The 20,541-nt window shown below is 37.2% G+C and overlaps 1 protein-coding gene across 2 annotated transcripts in view; it reads left to right on the top strand.

Annotated features, from left to right (window-relative positions):
- Window positions 1-20,541, top strand: part of LOC5570978 (putative mediator of RNA polymerase II transcription subunit 26) — a 370,525-nt gene that overhangs the window by 187,947 nt on the left and 162,037 nt on the right. For both annotated transcript variants that reach the window (XM_021849675.1, XM_021849672.1), the window contains exon 3: window positions 2,546-2,669. The gene's annotated coding sequence lies outside the window, so the exon portion shown is untranslated. The remainder of the gene's footprint in view (window positions 1-2,545; window positions 2,670-20,541) is intronic.

Genomic DNA, 20,541 nt, shown 5'->3' with positions numbered 1-20,541 from the left:
CTCTTATAAAGGATTACTAGTGGTAGCTACCAAAATTACTATTGCAATTGCAACTGAATCCCGAAAAAAGGAACAAACTCACCAAATCTTCCAACTAGATATCATTTGGTAAAGACGACGCTTCCGGTTCCACTGAGGGTATTTGGTTTCCCACGAACAGCGAAGCTTCGGACGTTTGGCACACTACAACACAACTCTGTTCCGAAAACTCACGCTCTATCACTCCACGCTTCGAACAAAATTTTACACTAAAAACACCTTGCTAATGATTGTAGCTACAATCAGCCATAACTTTTTTATTTCAGCCGGATCAAAAACTGCTTTTTTTCACCCGCAAGCGAAGTGCCCAAAAATTTCCGCAAAATCAGATCTCTGTATGGAGTCGCGAGATACCATGGTCAAACCCATTCACAATTGAGCAACTACAATCCACAAATTAATTTGTTTCATCAACCCGCTTAACATACACAGGGTGAGGTAAAAAACGGGTTGCGCGAAAACGAATTTGATTGCTGGGGCCATCACAAAGCATTCTCGAGCAAAAACCTGCGAATCTGAAAATATACTATTTTACGTACCTGCTGTAATCGTCAATTTCGTCAAAAAGTCACTTTTTTCAACTTTTTTGGCCAATACTACTAAGATAAATTACGGCCATACTTTTTCTTGGAATTACTTCAAGTTTTGTATTAGATCATCCCCACTACGAATCCTTTATATTTATATGTCCTTCGTCCCCACAACAACTTCACAATAGTATCCACAATTTTATTCACGGATTTTTTGTTAAAAAGTTAACCACTGAGCCGGGCTCAATAACCGAGGTACGATTTTCACAAGATCCAGCCAATTTGTTTGCTTCTCGGATGATATGGATATTGTCGGCAGAACATTTGGAACGGTGGCAGACCTGTACACCCGCCTGAAACGTGAAGCGACAAAAGTCGGCCTGATGGTGAATGCGACAAAAACAAAGTACATGCTGATAGGCGGAACCGAGCGTGACAGAGCCCGCCTGGGAATCAGTGTTACGATAGACGAGGATACTTTTGAGGTGGTTGATGATTTCGTCTACCTCGGATCCTTGTTAACGGCTGATAACAACGTTAGTCGTGAAATACGGAGACGCATCATCAGTGGAAGTCGCGCCTACTATGGGCTCCAGAAGAAGCTGCGGTCGAGAAAGATTCACCCTCGCACCATGTACAAAACGCTTATAAGACCGGTGGTCCTCTATGGACATGAAGCATGGACCATGCTGGAAGAGGACCTGCAAGCACTTGGAGTGTTCGAACGAAGGGTGCTTAGGACGATCTTTGGCGGAGTACAGGAAAACGGTGTGTGGCGGCGGAGAATGAACCACGAGCTCGCTAGGCTCTTCGGCGAACCCAGTATCCAGAAGGTTGCGAAAGCAGGAAAGATGCGCTGGGCAGGGCATGTTGCAAGACTACCGGACAACAATCCTGCAAAGATGGTATTTGCGTCGAATCCGGTTGGCACAAGAAGGCGAGGAGCACAGCGAGCAAGGTGGCTTGATCAGGTGCAACAAGATCTGGAGAACGTGGGCCAAAATCGAAGTTGGAGAGACACAGCCATGGACCGAGTAAATTGGCGTAACATCGTTAACGAGGTTTTATGAAATTAATTGATGTAATACCAACTAAATAAATAAATAATAAATCTGCCCGTTTATGGTGCCGGTTGTAACGAACGGCTTGCTGTACCGTCCGTACTCGCAGATTGCCTGCCACAACAGGTACGAATTTGTCCATCTTTCTCTTCCGGAACTTTTCCAGAAGCTCCATGCGGGACGCGCCGATAAAAAACTCGAGGCCGGTACTCACGGTACAGCTTCCGCGCACGCAATTTGGCCACCGTGTTTTGCTTGTCAGTCTGGTTTGGCGCCTTCCTGACCATAAAAAAAACGTAACCCAGCCCGCTTCATGGTCTGCTTGACAAACCAGTTCGACGAATTGATCTTTTTGACCACGTCTCAGGTGGAAAGGTACGGGTTATTCTTAAACTATTGCCTTATCATCCGCGTCTTCTCTGGGTGTTCCGTGTCGCATTTTTCCGAGTCCAATCTTTAATTTCAATTAACGGGTAGAACATTCTAACTGTCCAAATATAGGACGACTCTTCAAACTCCTCGCGGGTTGCAAAAATGAAACCGTACTTCAATCACTTGAACAATTTCGATTACAAGCATCATTGACACTTGGTGTGGAGTTACCCACATTTATTAAACCATAGGATTAATGCACTTTTGGTATTTGTGGACCACAGATAAATATTGATTAGAGCTACATTAAAAGTATCTTATCGATGGATGGTCTCCTTTTTGTTTCCATCAACATTCACTTATAACTCAACATTTTCAACATTGGGTAAAAAATTACCTGTTCGTTTCCCTTTCGAGTTCAGAAACAATGAATCAAATAAATTTTGGGAGACCCATTAACTGAATTAAAGGCACAAAACAACCTCCACTGCCGAAGGAATAACGCATTCCTCTAACCCTATTTTCGTGTTTGTTTTATTGCAGATCGTTACGGAGCCCCATAAATGGATTAACGCCGTTATTAGCTAAGCGCAGCCAATCATAGTAATCATTGTCACCGTACATTACCCGGCTGCCATCAGTCAGTCATTCGAAGGAGGTGTGAAAGGTTAGTAGCTTTTGTTTGTACCGTGGTGAATCAAAATCCGGAAGGTATCAATATCCGGACACTCTGATAACATTGATTAAATAAAGGAAAAAATATATGTTAATATGTTTAATTTTATGGATCAATTTTACCTTTAACATTGTTTATCATTTTACTAAAACTTGTGATCTAGTAATAATTGCCAAATAATTGATAAAAACAAAAACAGAAAATTTGCTCCAGTCAGACACTATTTCTTCGCAGTGCAAGTTCTTCTCGGTTACGCGTCGATGGAAGCTCCATCCAGTTCGGGTTGATAATATTATGATTGATTTCAAGTGTTTTCAAAGGTGTTTTCGACATAAGTGCGAACGGAATTATTAATTGACAATACAGTGGCATGAAACTTTATAAATTTGGGTTAAATGCTATTATTTAAGTGTTGAAATTGACTGTCCGGGTTTGAAGACGAGTGGCTCGAAATCCGGACGAGACAAAATATTGCTGAAATTGGCATATGTGAATGAAAATTCTGATAGTATCTTGAAGAGAAAACTTGCAGAAGATCTAGTTAAAGTGTTATGTGACCCCTTACTCCGTTTTCCTCTTAAAAATCTGTATTATTTATGTGAAACCGCAGTTCTAAACACAAGCGTCCACAGGAATTCTATGACTTCAATTGAGGTAATAGAAACACAAATTTACTTATATTTCATATATTTTTGAGCAACGTAGAGTAAATGAGTACATCAATAACATAACAAGGTGGAGTTTAATTGGATAAAGGAACATTTATTACGTATGTTACGAAAATATTTCATGAAGTTATACAGCTGTCCGGATTTTGATTCACAAGTGTCCGGATTTCAGGACAAGGCTTGTTCCAGGTGTCCGGATTTAAGGACAAGACAAGAATTATTGATTTCACTATTCAAATGATAAAATCTTAATTTTCAATCAAAAACTCCTTATAAGATATAATCTAAATGTTGCAACACAGAACATTGTTTAATTCTAGAGATAATCTATTTAAAATCGAATTTGTACATAGGTCCCTGCTTAAGCGTCCGGGTATTGATGCAGCACGGTATATATTTACGTTCTTCGTATGAATACGATTATCCACCGCGTAGGTATGCGATCAGAAGGGCATAACATAAAAATAACTAAGCTGTATTAGAATTTCTTATAAATAACAACACTTTTGGTCTATGTGGCAATATTATAAGATCAGTTATGGAAGCATTAGGAGAAATCTTCCATTTTTGCAAGTATGAAGAAAAAATATCCACACTTTTTTTCAATCTACTACAGATGACACACAGGCTTCGTCTTTTGGCGGAGATGCCTGTGTCATTCGCATACAAAGATTTTTGACATCCTTGAGGTAACTCAGATAAGTCAGATGTGAAAATATTGTATAATATTGGTCCCAAAATGCTGTTTTGAGGAACACCAGCACTTACATGAAGTCTTTCAGACTTGGAGCTTTGATAATTAACCTGAAGTGTGCGGTTTGACAGATAACTTTGGATTATTCTAACAATGTATGTTGGAAAATGAATTTTCGTTGATGTGACAATCATTCTGTTCACAATGACATTTTCAAAAAAATCACTGATGGAGGAAAGCGCGCTGATTGAACGATAGCTATTATTTATTCTAATATTCCTCTCTGATCGGGTACCTACCAAGTACCACCTAACCCTTCGGAACAAACCCTGAACACGCTGACGTAATCCTTCGCGCTCGCAAACGCACGCCAATCAAATTCCGCGCCCGAACGGAGTTCTAAATAGGAACATCACTTCCTGCCATTGAATTCGCTCCCGTGTGCCCGGTTTCCAATTTTGTGCTCGCAAGTTATTAGAGGCAAGCCGATTGCCTGCAGGGCACCGAACCGGGATCAGATAGCTTTGTTTCCTATAATTTCATTTTGGTCACACATCACCGATTAGAGTGCGGTGTCGTCGTCCGTTGTTCTACGGTCGAAGGGAAGTCAAATCTACTAGTTTTGTACAGTGGTATATATTTCAGTATTAACATATCAAATTATCCCAGCTGCAAGAAAGAGACTATCTTTGGATACGTTCTCTTTTATATGGCTGGTAGCAAGATACTTGGTGACTTTTTTTAATACAAGTTTCTAAAAAGTCTATTTTTAGTGGAAGTTCCCTAAGGTATCTTTGTTAACCAAAGCATTTCACAAGTTTTTCTGCAATATCTTCTCCGTACCTTTGAGAAAAAAAAAACTTCAGAAATTCTTCTATTGATTTATCTGAAAAATCTCCTGAAGTGCCAGCGTTTTCTCCAGGAATCCCTCCAAAAAATTCTTCACCATTTCTCTCAGGATATCTCAAATAATTTTCAGAGGAATTTCACGAGTACTTTTCCATTAACTCTTCCACTGATCTTCCAAGAAAATTAACACAGGCTTATGCTTATTTTTCAAAGTTATTCTTCCAACCCATTTCAAGTGAATTCCTTACAAAATTCATTCACAGGGGCATTCCTTAGCCGAGTGGTTAGAGTCCGCTGCTACGAAGCAAAGCCATGCTGAAGGTATCTGGGCTCAACTCCCGGTCGGTCCAGGATATTTTCGTTAAAGGAAATTTCTTTGACTTCTCTGGGCACAGAGTATCATCGTACCTGCCATCAGTGATGCATTTTGAACTGAACGCGAGCCAAAAATGAACGGAGCCCGTTCAAATTTTGAACGAGAACGCAGTGAACATTGAACTCTCGAGCCAGAGCCTGTCGCTGCTCTCGAACGGCCCGTTCAGATCGCAATGCATTACAACGGTAATCAACGCATGGTTTTAGGTTTATATATGGAAAATATTTCTTAAATTGATGATAAGTTCAATTCAATTATAATAAACATAGCATTTCTAGCTTTGAGCACCTTCAAAACAACATTGGCATATTCAGATGCCGTGAAATCTGTCAAAACCATCTGCGTTTAATTTTCTGCTCTCTAGCGTTCAAATTTCTGAACTGAACAATGAGCAAGCCTACTTGATCACTCCGTTCTAAAAATTGGACTGGAACGCGAACTGAACGCGTTCAAATGCATCACTGCCTGCCATACGATATACGAATGCGAAAATGGCAACTTCGGCAAAGAAAGTTCTCAGTTAATAACTCTGGAGGTGCTCATAAGAACACTAAGCTGAAAACCAGTCTCTGTCCCAGTGAGGACGTATTCTAGAAAGAAGAAGAAGATTTTCTGTGTATCGATCGATCTTATGCAGATTTAGTTATCAGTATTGTTTTGGATAGAGAGCAAAAAAGTCGAAGCATAAGTTCATTTACAACTTGTTTTGATCTAGGAAACCAAACCACAAATCAAATTATCCCAAACACGGAAACCTATCCGAACCACTGTGCAATCACGACGTTGCACAGCTGATGGATCGATTTGCGGTTTGACCGTCTTCTAACTAACTAACCTCTTGTTTTAATTCATGGCGCAAAACACAGGGAGACATAACTGTTTCGTCATCCATCGATCGTATTCCATTCCTCGATTCAAATCCCCCCGGACATGTGCATTCACGCGATAATAGTTCATTAGATATAGTGAGCACCGCGTGTTTTGTTATTTAGTTTTCCAACATTCCCGTTTGGGCCGAGATTTTGCTTACGACGACGGGGGAGGTTATTAATAAAAGTGATTACGAAACAATAGCATATCTGGCTGTGCGGTTTCCTTCTTCGTTTTCTTCGGTGACACATTTATTTCGTCGTAGTAAAAAAAACCGTTCCACGGGGAAATAATATTTGCTATCGTTTCTCGGGAGGGATTAGTTGGAGTGTCTTTGCCCGGCCGGCGGGTTATTTGTATTTTCTCCGCTGGAAGACAAACGAGCGATAATGAGGGTTCGATGGGAGTCGCGAGATTGGCTAATATTGGCTTTTTGCAACACGCGAATGACTTTTTTTTGCGATACGATTATATTTATATAACAGTGATGGTTATTTCAAGATTTTCTTCATAAATTGCTTATACAGTTACTCCAGAACTCTTACAAGTCCTCTTGTCAACGAATTCTTTCAAGAATCAATTCAGGACATTCCACATACATTTTGAACATTCTTTTGGGAGTTTACAAGAAAATTCTTCAAGAATTGCATTAAAGATTTCTTCAGAGTTATCTCCAAAAATTTCTTAGAAAATTTCCGTAAAATTGCTACGATAATAACAATTACAGTCAAACCTCCATGAGTCGATATCTGGATCCCTTCAGACTCATAGAAATATCGAGTCATGGAACAGAAAACCTATGGAAAATTGATTGAGGGGATTATCATAGTAACCATGAAATTTTGTTTTCAGTATGGTCAAGTCCGTCCCACTTGGGTTCAGATTGGGTACAACTTCAAGTACTGAATTTGGTCCCTTGGTACTGCAAAAGGTACCCAAGGTTGACAGATCGGTTTCACTGTGTTTATCATAGTACTTCAAAGATATAAATAATGACAGATTGTTCAAAAAAAAAAAAATCAAAAATTGTTTTTTATAATGGTATTACTATATAATATTCAGCATTTGTAACAGAAACAAACTATTAGATTTTCATAGTTTAGATTCGCTGACATCACTATAATGGCTATTTAAGATATTTCTTTAAATATATACTTCACGCCTGTAGGAATATTCCCTAGAAAATATATTAGGAAGACTTCTCGAGAAAACTAGAAAAATACGTTGGATGTGATAATAATTGTTAGGCAATTAATTTGATACAGAATCTCTGGAGAAAACCTTAGAAGAATTTCTGAACCATATTTTAAAGCATCTTAGACCTAAGTATTTTGAAAATTTCCTGGAGATCTTTAGGATCTCAAAAAAATTGTTTTAAGTAGTTCCTGGCACAATTTCTTGAAGAAAAATCCAAAAAGTCAGAATATTTTTGATGAATTCTGTCTCGGAGTTGACTGGCATTGTTGGTCAATAGTAGTAGAACTGAAATACGCTGAAAGATTTTGTTCCGTTATTTTTGAAAACTAAGTATTTTTGAACATTGTGTAATTGAAAATTGTATAATGTATTTTTGAATTATAGAAACACAAAATGTGTGATTTGGTAGCATGTTTGGTAGAATGGACATTTTGTTGAAAGATATTTAATAAAATTAGGAAACGCGTTTAGTAGAATGCTCATTTGGTTGATTACAATTTGTATGAAAATTTATGACATTTGGTTGGATTATATTTATATGCATAAATTGATACAAAGTTAGTGAATTTATTATACAAACTGTTAATGATAGTTTACTTTGACTTCAATGCTAGATAGAGTGAGAGAATTTTTGAAACATGTTAATAAAATTCTAGCAACGCCACCTAACAATAATTTTGTACTGATATCGATATTCCAGGACACATGACATTACTTCAGATGTTAATTTTAAATTTTAAACGTACACTTTAAGATCCAGAATTCGAAAAGGCATCGAATACTCACGCAGAAAATTGCATTGGCTGACCAGTAGCATCTTTTTATTTTATCGGTAGGATTCCTGCAATGGCTTGAGAGAAATTTATAAATTATTTCGAAAGAGAAATGAAAATAATCCCAACATATAGACTTCAACTTAACAATAACAAAAATATAGCAATGATTCCTACAATCTACTAACAAACTTTTAAAGAATACTGTCAAAAATTGTTGAAGAACTAAATAGTTTTTCCACAAACTCCTAAGAAAAACTGTTCGTCAAAGTTAGGCATTATTTTTCGCATAACAAAAATCCTATTTTTTATTAATAAATTGTATGTTGGTATCCTTTATCATTCTACAAAAGGTAACGCTTTAAAAAATATCAATAATATTCTACCGTTCTTTGTAACTAGGTCAGGTTTGATCGTTTATGGCCAAATTTGCTAAAACACTATCCTTTTACTCTCAGTAAAAAAGTAAAGTAAAAGTCGTGTTAAAAATTGATTTCCCAAGTAACATTTTAAGTTTTTTTTTTTATTTAATACAAGCTGTTGTTACCACCATATCGTTAAAACTCATTTTAGAACTTATAAGTCTTAACAACCTTAATAAACCTTTGATAAAACTCCGTTAAACCCGAAAAGGCCCACACTACAGGAGGTTGTTAAGGCTATACCTTAAAACCGCTTTTAAACTTTCTAGTTATGTTTCGTATGAATACATCTACTCATGTAGTATGCTATAAAACATTCATAAGAGCTATTGTATAGTCTTGTTGAGCTCATCTAGTGGTATTAAATCTTTTGCGATATCCTAAAACATGGAATAAAACCAATGTTAAGAACTTATGATTGAACAAACACCAGCCAACAAGTTGTCTGTAAACCATAAACTTTTTTAGAATATAGAAACCATCATGATGTCTGCCGACTCATAATAATCAATTAAAATAATAATTTTTTGCCTTGTAGAAAATTTCCTTACAATCGCGTAAAATTCCTGCCTATGAAAATTTACTGGTGAAATGACATACAATGTTTCGATTTACAACAACGCGCCACACTTAGGATATCATTATTAACGATCTAGTATTTTACTACATTCCATTTTCAGAATAATTCCATGCTCATTTCAATCATAAATCGAAATTTCCCCCGCATATTGTAATGATCAACCCGAAACGGCGACAATAAAAATGGATTCCATCCATTTAAATCTTGTTGGTCTTGTCTGGGATGGTTTAAGATCAATTGGTAACTATTCCTCACAATATAATCATTCATGAGAGCTTTTTATCCTTAGAATCCTTTCGCAAAATCCTTCACTGGCTAAAATATTCTTAAATAAGATTATTTGTTCTGCACTAAGACAAATAGGTTTCTTGGGAGCCTTGGCTTAAACTTAATGCGCTCTGGAAAGCTAGTGCTGTCACAAAAGTAAACAAATCAGAAGATTTAATTTTGTGATGTAATATAATGAACTACATTCAATTGTTACATATCTAATAATGTTTTTACTGGAATGCTTTGTTGTGATAAAGTCCGTGGTTGATCGATTGTATTGATGCAGAAAACGGTAAGTGATAAGTGCCTGCAAAATGAAAGCTTTCGTCGTGTAGCTCAACGAGAAGTTCAGGCAAGCATGGGAGAAATATGCGGTAGTGAAATAATTCTACGAAAGGAATAATTGCCATTTTATTTTCGCGTTCTGATTAACTCATAATTCTCTACATAATTATCATTATTGACATGATGATTTTGATAATCACAGGCAGACTGCATTTCAATAACATGCATCAGACAGTTGAGATTTATGAAGACTTTTACATGACTTAGTGCAGTCCTAAGAGTTTTATCTATGTCTTTGCAAGACCAACAAGCTGAGGTTTTCAGGTTTTAATAGATACTACACAGCTCCTTCAAAATAAAATTTATTATCAACAAGTGTGAGCAGCAAATAAGTTTTAACGGAAGCACTTATAGGTATCTACAAAGCACTTTAAAGTGTGTTTTACCCAAAAGAACGTTTAGCACTTTTCAATGCTTTGTTAAATCTGTTAAGAATGAATGCATCTCTAATAAAACCTCCATAAATAACATCTAAGATCAAAAAGCACTGAAATTGTTACTTGGGTTAGATTACTAAAGAAACTATATTTGTATAAGAGAGAGCTATACCGCGGGGCTTAACCGCATTATTAGGTATAAATTTATCTCTTTATGGTCATTTTATTGAATATTCTCATACTTATAAAATCTTCTATGCATATTTATTGATCTACTGCAAATTGTAAACTTTTTTTCTCCAAATATTTTGATAGGTTGTTTCAGAATAACACATTATGAAAACAATACATGGAATATAAATTCCATTTCATTGCAGCAGTGTTCCTAACTTCGATTATTGTCATTGTGCTTTGGAAGGTCTTCTGGAAATAAAGCATTTGTTTTTGTATTGTGCTTGACGACTAGATTAGCAACTCTTTGAAGGCGTGGGTTATTTTCCATATTAATACTATATTAGTCCTTCTATCAGGACACACTTTAAACTTCTACTTCTACTCATATCAGTTCCATTGGAATTTGAAATATTTTTCTCTTCAAAAATCAGTGAAAAATAAATTTATTATATCTGTAAAATTTTTGCTCCAAAAATAATCAAATATTTTTATGAAGGCTTCTGATTGATGATGCTTTCGAAGAACAAGCCTTTTTAGAAAATAAAAAATATAGATTGTCGAATTTTCCAGTAATTTTTTTAAAATCATTGTTTTTGATAACCTCCAAAAATCGACTGTTCTAAACGTGTTGCCTTTTTAGAGTGAGATTTTATTATTTTTGTGGCTTTTTTATTATCCTAATATTGTACAATATATGTCGATCGATGTACAGAAAACCGATTCCGATTTCATTGATAAATTCAAAAGATATTGCATGTACAAGGTGTCCACTTTACAAAATGAACAGTCCATCTTCTTCTTCTTGGCATTACGTCCTCACTAGGACAGAGCCTGCTTCTCAGCTTAGTGTTCAATTAGCACTAGAGTGTCAATTTCCCGGCCATTTTGCTCGTCCCGGGATTCGGGACAAAAATCTATGCTTGTCCCGGGAAATCCTGGGATCCCGGGATTTACCAAATTTTCAATAAAACTAGCATTTCGGTTGAAATGGAAGTACAAGTTTAACAATACAATTTTTTTCAATTGAATAAACAGATAATGTAACTTTTTCAAAATAATATGTTAATTATAGCAAATCACATTTCAGATAAGACTTTCTTATTCTCGTGAAGTAACCTAACAAAAACCAAAACTTAGCTTGGCTAATTACGGGTTTGCTATGGATTTTTTTTTTTTCAAATTCTCTATAACACTTATGAATGAAAGTATGATGAAAACTTATGTCATAATTTTAAAGCAACTTGCTCCAAACATTTGAAAAATCATAGTAACTTTAGAACACAAGAAATTATTACAGTTCATTGAAGGTATTGTAGATCATGCTAAAAGTTAATTACTGAAAATTATTGACTTAAGTTTACTGCCATGAATCGCAAGTCATCTGCATTATGGTCAAAATTTGAAGTGCAAATCCTTACTAAATGTCTTCCAAATACGGTAACACAAATCAATTAAAGGACTCCTAGCAACGATTATCTAAATCACCGCTGACCTAGATAGAAAAACCTATCTTTGACATCGCATTTCTTGTGGAAAATCTTACGCGTTTGGTGTTCCCGCATTTGATCTTTGCATTTCAAACGCACACAGCAATATATCTTCTAATGATCATTTAGCTGCACCAACGAGAAATCACTTTTTGTTCAGGAAAAAAAAATATCGAGAAACCACTTTTTGCTTAGGAAAAAAACACCAAGTCGAATTTTCCCACCATGAAAAGTAAACGCATGTCAGTCCCACTGCAGATTTTCGCATCGTGTAAAACAGAAATGAATCGTTACCTAATCATCTTTATATTTTTCTTGGATAGGTAACGGACTGAAAAGAAAATTATGAAAGTTTCATTGAGATCGAAACATGTTCCAATCTCCTGGAATTTATTGAATATTTGTATGGAAAGCGATATTGAAAACTTCTCAGTCAATTTTCTCAATGCCTACTTTTTACAGTTTAGGTGCACTTTTAAATTTGTTTTCTTAGCATAAGCTTATAAAAATGGCTAATGTTAAAAAATGAAGCATTAAAACTTTGCAACTAGACAAATAAAAATATGTATTTTTGACTTGGTAAATTGATCTTTTCATGAAAATAATTATTCGTTTATTCTCTTCTTCATTATGTTTTTCTACTTTATCAAATAAGGTTGATAGTGAGGAAAAATGTCATTGTTTTTCATTGAAATTGAGTGGTTTTCATCAAATTGTACGTACATTTCGGGAATCCCGGGATTCCCGGGATTCCCGGGTTGTCAGGAATAAATTCCCGGGAAACGGGATATCCCGAAATTAGACAAATCCCGGAATTTGTTGTCCCGGGATGTCCCGGGATGGACACTCTAATTAGCACTTCAACAGCTATTAACTGAGAGTTATTTTTTGCCAATGATGCCATTTTCGCATTTCGTGTGGCAGGTACGACGATACTCTTTTCCTAGGTAAGTCAAAGAAAATTTCTATTACGAAAAGATCCTGGACCGACCGGGAATCGAACCCAGACACCTTCTGTATGGCTTTCCTTTTAGCCGAGGACTCTAACCACTCGGCCAAGGAAGGCCGATTCTCAATTTTGATTCTCAAAATAAACTCACTCAACGCCGATTCTTCAATTTATCATTATCTCACACATCTTTCATCACACGGCGCAATCTCCGAACCATCATCGATCTTGAACCCACGGATATGAGGCAATCTCATTAACCGAATCGATCGAAAACGGTATCAAAACACTCTGGTTTCCGTCCCGTTCGATTTGCGAAAATTGCACCCAGCCGCCTGATTGCAGCTGATCGACCAAACCATTCAGGCGCCACATCGATTGGCCAAAAAAATAAATAGGATTTTCTGCACGTTTCACTTTCGTTATGAGATAACGAACTTTATCTGCGTTCGCTCTCAGTGAGCGAGCGAGTATGTGCAGTGTGCACTCCAAAATGCCTTTTTCAGCATGCTTTGATCGGGGAATCGACGAGTGCGCGTGAGAAGAAATTAGTCAGCTGGTCGCGATCGGCAGCGGCGAAGTGTGCGAAGCTACAAAAAAGACAGTCCGTCATTCATGGCGGGCCGCTGCGTTGTTATGCTGCTGCTGCTGCTGCTTCAAAATTGATCCTCAACAGAATGGCGAATTGCGATTTTGCGTGCCACAGTGTGGTGCGCATCGCCGTCACACACGTGTGTGAGGTGCGCTACAAACAACGCAATACACGTTGTCAGTGGTAGGTCCCACAGTAGCGGGGTTTGATGCGATCCGGCAAAACGCATTCATCGATTTAGCGATAGAAGAAGCCACTGAACTCTACGCCGGTTCGACGGTGCGTTTCGCGTTCGTTCGTTTGTTTCGATCCATAATTTGCGACCACCAATCTAACGGCTGTGATCTCAGGGGTGGTAGCAAGTTTTTCTTATGGAGATTTGGTCACTATTTTAATGCTATTTAAATCCTAAGAAGAAACGTTGGATGAATTTCTGGAGGATTCAGAAATTCTTTAGAAGTTTCAGGAATAATGTTTGGAGAACTGCCTGGTGGAATCTCTGTAGCATTTTTTCGGAATTATTATCATTCTAAACATTCCAGGTTAAATTTTTGAAGATATATTGAACGAAATTCTTGACAAATTCCTAAGGAAGTTCAAGAATCACTAAATGAACTCCTGAAGAAAGCTTCTTTTTTTAAGATACAGATACGTTAATGCTTCCAGTGGGCATTTTGCCTTTTGAAGGAATCACCACACTAGACAACGGACTACCATGGAACGCCCAGTGGCCTAGTCGGAAAATAATTCCGGCCTGAGGCGGGAATCGAACCCAAACTACTTAGCACGACGCGGCTAAATGCTTGATGACACTAACCGCACGGCTACGAAGCCCACAAGGAGCTTGGAAGTACTATTTTTGGAGAAAATCATAAAAAACATTCAGTAATACAAGCCAAGTACTGTCACGAGAAGCTCCAACAAACGACAAGAAATATCCTTAGAGTGTCTCGGAGAAGTCCTTATGAAGACAATTATCATCTGATTCTTGTTTGGCTTGTTTTTGTTTTCTTGATTCATGTTGAGTCGTCTTTTGGTCTCTCATATCAGGCGTACGATCTCAAAAAGTTCCATTTTTTAGACAGTCGCTCGCTACCAGCCCTGTCATCTCCGATTGAAATAGGCTCGGGTTCTCTCCAGTGCCGGAACGATGCACCGGGGGGATGGAAGAAAAAGTCGATGCAAACATACCATTGAAAAAAATGCTGCAGGATCACTTGGCCCAGGGGAATGGTGGAGCGGTAAATGCACCTTTCAATTGGAGAAAAATGAGCGGTAAAATATTCTGCATTTTATTATGGTCGTCGCATAATACGGAGCACAAATAGGGAAAACTATAAGACAGGGTCGTTCCGCCGCAACATAAACAATCGAATTCGGTAGGGGGTGAGGGTGGGCGAAGGAAGCAGTAAATTGCTTGACTTTGCCCCGGGTGAGGTGAAGCAGAAATAGTTGAAATAGAGAGCATTGAAACATTTTTCTACAACCGACTTGGGCGATTTTTTTTTGCATATCGGTTGTATCTTTCAAACGACCGCCACCGATATGGCTTTTGGAGCGTAGGATTTCGTAGTTCATGTGCGGCACAGTGGGATTGTCACGGATGTTTTTTTCTACCCTTACTCAGGCATTACAGAATTTGTTCTCATTTGATTTCGAAGCACGATTAAAGCAAGCGAAGAAAACATCGCATCTGTATCGGTCCATGATCGGCAAAGCTTCGCAAGTCGTAACAAACTTGATAAATAACAGCAGCGAAGGTGAGCCCCAAAGAGAGAGCGATTATAAAAGCCATTTTTCTCGCTCATTTACCATTGGGTTAGGTGTTTTACTCTACTGGCATGATAAACAATCCCCGAACATCCTATAGCAATAGTCTTCCCATGGTTTGGAGCTTGTTTAGATAGGTTTTATCAAGCACCGTTATTCGCCCGATATAATCAGGGCTGTAGCAGTAGATGATAAATATTGTTACAGAAAGCGATTGATGAGAGATTCTCTCAATTCTCTCATAATTCAACATTCAACCACTGCCCTTACTTATTTGTCAAAGAGCTTGGGGTACAACAGCGTCTATTTTCCAGGTAACGGATGGTTGCTTATCATCGCCAAAGAGTTAATAATGTGAAATTCTGAGTGAAGCTGGAGTAATTCCTCTAGTGATTCCACTGGAAATTTTCGGAAAATCATTCTAATTAGTACTCCTCTACTAACCTTCGGAGACGGTGGTTTCATCCAGTTATTTTTCATGAAATTCCCCTGAAGATGGTTCAGAGACGACCTAAAGTTTCTACTATAATAGGTAAATTTTCCGGGAATCGAAAAATATTCTTACAGATATATTTTTAGAGGTTGCTATGGATGTTTTCAGAAATTATGACAGCCCCTATTTCAAAATATTCCACCATTTTCATAATTATTTCTCCAGCTTTTCATGTTGGATGTTGTCTATGTAGTTCTCTAGTAATTTCCATAAAAAATGTCCAGTTTTTTATAATTCTATAATTAAACGTTTGTTTTCTTCAGCGAGAATTATTTAGAGTAATCTTCAGTTGTTTATACAGAGTTCCTTTCAGCAGTTATTTCGAGGATTCTTGCATGAGTTTGTCCAGGCATTTCGTCAGTGCTTTCTTAATCAATTGATTTACTCTTTATTATGGAGAAGGTCAACCCGAGGCAGAATAGTGTTTTCTTCATAGATTAATATTCAGAGTTCTTTCAAGAGTTTTCCATCCAATGATTTTTCAAGGTTTTGTCCAGGGATTGCTCTAGAAAATTTTCAGCAATTTCATACAAAATTGCTACATGGATTCCGCAAGAAATTCCTCCAGGGATTTATTAAGGAATTAAGGAAGGGATGTATTAATGCAATCCATCTTAGCAGTTTCTCAAATAATTTCTATGAAGAGTTTTTCAGGGATTGTTCAAAGGAAAATTTAAGTTTGATAATAAATCTTCGAGCTGTTTAGTGGAATATCTATAAGTAAATGAAAAACCGACTTTAATACTATACCTTTTAATTCCACTATAGTTTGACACCTTTGACAGATATGCGTATTTCGACCTCAACTGTAAGGCCGTCTTCAGTGTCGTGAACTTGACTCGACTTACATTTAACGTTTTCCAGCAGGAAATATTACATCTATGCTTTTAGTGATATCTACCATGTTTTTTATTGCGATCTTTGCAGGGAGGATTCTTTAAGAGATTTTCCAGAGAACCTTGCAAGTATTATTTTGAGTAATTTCTTCAGATATTTTTCCTTAAGTTCATTCAGTGATTTCATTCCAAATTATTTCAGAATTTTCTCCTGAGAATCATTGACAGTTTCATCCAAAAATGTCATCATGTATTCATCCGGGAAAACTCCAAAAAATACTGATGGAACTGATGAAAAAAATCCTGCAAGTATTTCTTAGTTCCTTCATAGATTCCTCAAGATTTTTCACAGAGATTGCTTAATTTTTTACCACAGTTGACCTCAAGAATTATACCAGAAATTCTTTTAAAAATTCTGAGAGTTCATACAGGAATTCTTGAACGGATACCATCACTAGCTATTGCAGGAGTTCCTACGGAACGAAGTACTTCCTGGTCAAATAAATACTCGAAAATTCTACCAACACTGAAGAAGAATAAATATTTGCAAATCCTGAAGGAGAAATCCATGTATGTATTCCTGGTTTTTCTTCTTTCTGGCGATATGGCGACTTTGATTTTGAAATGGAAATTTTGGCAGGCCTCCTTCTCAGCTTACTTCGTCAATCCACCGTTTTTGTATTTGAATATCATGTGATAAGTGAGAAGACGATCACTACTGCATTAACCGCTTCGAATACAAATTTAGATATTACTGGTTCCATGAAGAATTTTCCAGAGGCATTTCTTCAAAATCTCTGGCGAACTTTTTTATGATTTGTTATAGATACTCTCAGAAGTTTTACTCCGAGATTTTCACAGAAGCTCCTCAACAATTTGCACGGAGGACTTTCTTCAGAGATCGAGGTATGACTACAGTGGTCTCCATTAGATTTCCATAGAGGCTTCCACAAAGGTTTCAGCAGTAGCCTCATCTGGAACCCTTAGAAACCATTTTGGAATCTTCGGAACACTTGAAACCCCTTAAATCCCGGGAATCAGTTTCAACTTCTTGGAAATCTTGATGACTCCTTGAAATCCTCTCAAAAATCACTATGAAATTTGGAAATTTGTCACACTTTTTCAATGGTACTTAGGTGCCCGGCGAACTCTTTGAGAAACGCTGTGAACTCTTTTCGCGAAAGTCAGAATGTATTTCAAAAAGAATTTTCAATAATTATTACATAGCAGCTACAAGCCTTACGTTAAATAAGGGCATATTGTACAATGTGATCCATAAAAAAATGCGGAAATCTTTATAAAGGAGACAATTTACATAGAAATTTTTATATAGAAAACGAAATTGTTACTCATTATTAGTATTGTTAAACCTGTTTTGACTCTATTTGTTGCTTGGAACATGATTTCATCTGTTACTTTCGTCTTACTAGAGAGGAATTGGAAGCATACTCGATGGGGTGACACTTTTCACAGCCCTTAATTTCTTCTAGAGATCCTTACAGGAATTCTCTGAAAAAATCATGCAGTAGTTGCCCCAAACATTTCTCCTGAAGAACCTTTAGAGTTTCTTTCCGCAGTTATTTAATGGATTCCTCCGAGGTCAAGAAATTCTTCATTCTGAGTTTCTTACAGGAATTTCACCAAATAAGGAATCTTACAGTTTCTTACAGGAATTTTACCAGTGCTACAAATAAAGATTCTATCAAAAGAACTTCAGAAATTCCTACTGGAATTGTTCTCAGCGATATTTTACGGAAATCCTACATGAGTGCCTATGTTTCTCTGGAAATTCGTTAGCACTTTTAACAGTAATTTTCAAAGGAATTTCGCCAAAAGCTCCCACGGAGTTTCAATCGAGGATTTGTTGAAGAACCCTTCAGGGATTTTTCCAGAAAATTTCAATTAACGGACAAGAATTCCTACAAAAATGATCCATGAGGTGCACATGGAGGATTCTCCCAAGATTGCTCAATGATGTTCTAGAAATGCATCAAGGGGAAACATTCCTCCAGAAGTCTATTCCGGAAATAGTTTTTAAATAAATTACTCCAGTTTTTAAATAAATTACTCCAGAACTTCATGCAGTAAGTTTTTATTAGTAATTCCTACTTGCATTTGGATTGGCGAATAAATTTCAGAGAAATCTCAAAAAGTTCTTCCAGAGTCCTTTCGAGAATTCGTACATGAGTTTTTCCAGAAATTTCCTTCTCAAGGCTTTGTTCAGGGATTGCCCCTGAAGTTCCTTCAACGGTTCCTTAAGAAATCGCTCCATGCATTTCGCCACTAATTTTTACCAAGAATTCCCGTTGAAATCCAGTGATGCATTTCAGAGGTTTCTCAAATAAGTTCTAATAAGATTCCATCGGAAAATATTACATGAATACTATCTGTTATTTCTACAACAAAGAATCTGTGAATCTTGAAGAGTTCTTCCGAGTTTGACAATTCCTTCAGATATTTCTCCTTGAGTTCGTTCAGCGACTCCTATCCAAATAACTGACAGCTTTATCCAGGAAAAATCCAAAAATGTCTGAAGGAATCTCTTCGTTCCTTCATAGATTCCTTAGGATTTTTCACAGAGATGGCTTTTTTCATCAGAGTTGCTCTGCAAGTTCACCCAGGAAGTCTCGAGCTGATTCCTCCACTAGCTACCGTAGTAATTCCTACAAAAAGAAGTTTTGCGTGGTCGAAAGAGGAATTGATATATGCAAATCCTGAAGGAGAAATCGAGTTCTACGAGTATTTCCTCATTTGAATATCATGTGACAAGTGAGAAGATGATCTCTACTGCATTAACAGCTACACATACAAATTATTACTGGTTCTCTGAAGAAGTTTCTAGAAGCATTTCTTCAAACTCTGGCGATTTTTTTCACGATAACTTATAGCACTCTCAGAAGTTATTTTAGGTTAGAATTCACGGAGTTATAGCCATCAAAATTTCCACAGAATCTGTACTCCAAAAATCTGCATGGAGGTTTTCAAAGAGATTTCCTCTGCGATCTGCTCAAAAGTCTGCGTAGTGGTCGGGGTTTCTACGAGGATCTCCACAAAGTATCACTACAGTGGTCTCCCTTCTATAGAGGTTTTGACAGAGGTTTCAACTACAGCCCTCTCTGAAACCCCTAAGATCAATTTTGGAATCTTCGGAACACTTGAAAATCTGTGAAATCCAGGACATCAAATTGAATCTCTCGGAAATCTTAATCATTTCAAAACCCCCAAGAATTCTTGAATACCTTTGGAAACTGTTACATATTTCCCTATGGTACCGTAATCCGAGGGCTAATTGATCACTGGGGCGAATTTGATCAGGTCGGTATCAAATAACATTTCCTCCCAAAAAAGCTGAAGGTTTCGTTGGCAACATAGGCATCCCAAGTTTTCTAGAATATATATGTCTAATGATGATGTTGGACTATTTGATTTTTATACGGGTCAGTTTTGCTTAGAAATATACACACTTTTTGAAGCTGTAAGCAATACAGTTGAAAAGGTCAGTGCTAAACAATCCACTGGTGCTATGCCTACATGCTAACTTTGAGTGTTTAAAATGTTGTGTAAGCTTAACCCATATCCGCCCAGCGTCCTAAAAATAGGACAGAAGCCCCGAACGCCCAGCGTCCTATAAATAGGACAGTACTTGTAGTGCAAATATCTTGAAAATAAAGAGGTTTAGGAGAAAACTGTCTTCTGCAAAGTTGATCACAGGACTGCTGACTTCCACTTGGTAACTATTTTAATTCAGAATTAACTCACCAGGTGGCGCACAGACGCCAACAAATGTCGCATTTATAAGCAACAACAGGAAACAACTTTCCAGCGTACAAATATTTGCTTCGTTTATATCTCAGTCCAGCGATGAGATACAAAAATGGTGTCTTCGACAAAGTTGAACAACTAAATAATACCTATTCGCATAGAACCTTACAAATTCGGAAAACACTACCAAGATGGCGCTAGTGAGCCAAAATTTTATTTGCTTATATCTTAGCCCAGTTATGAGATACGAAAATGGTGTCTTCGACAAAGTTGAACAACTAAATAATACCTATTCGCATAGAACCTAATAAATTCGGAAAACACTCCCAAGATGGCGCTAGTGAGCCAAAACTTTATTCACTTATATCTTTGCTCGGTT

Source organism: Aedes aegypti, chromosome 3 (assembly GCF_002204515.2).
Source record: "Aedes aegypti strain LVP_AGWG chromosome 3, AaegL5.0 Primary Assembly, whole genome shotgun sequence".
NCBI lineage: Eukaryota > Metazoa > Arthropoda > Insecta > Diptera > Culicidae > Aedes > Aedes aegypti.
Note: the sequence above shows the minus strand (reverse complement) of the source record. Positions and strands in the feature narration are given on the sequence as shown.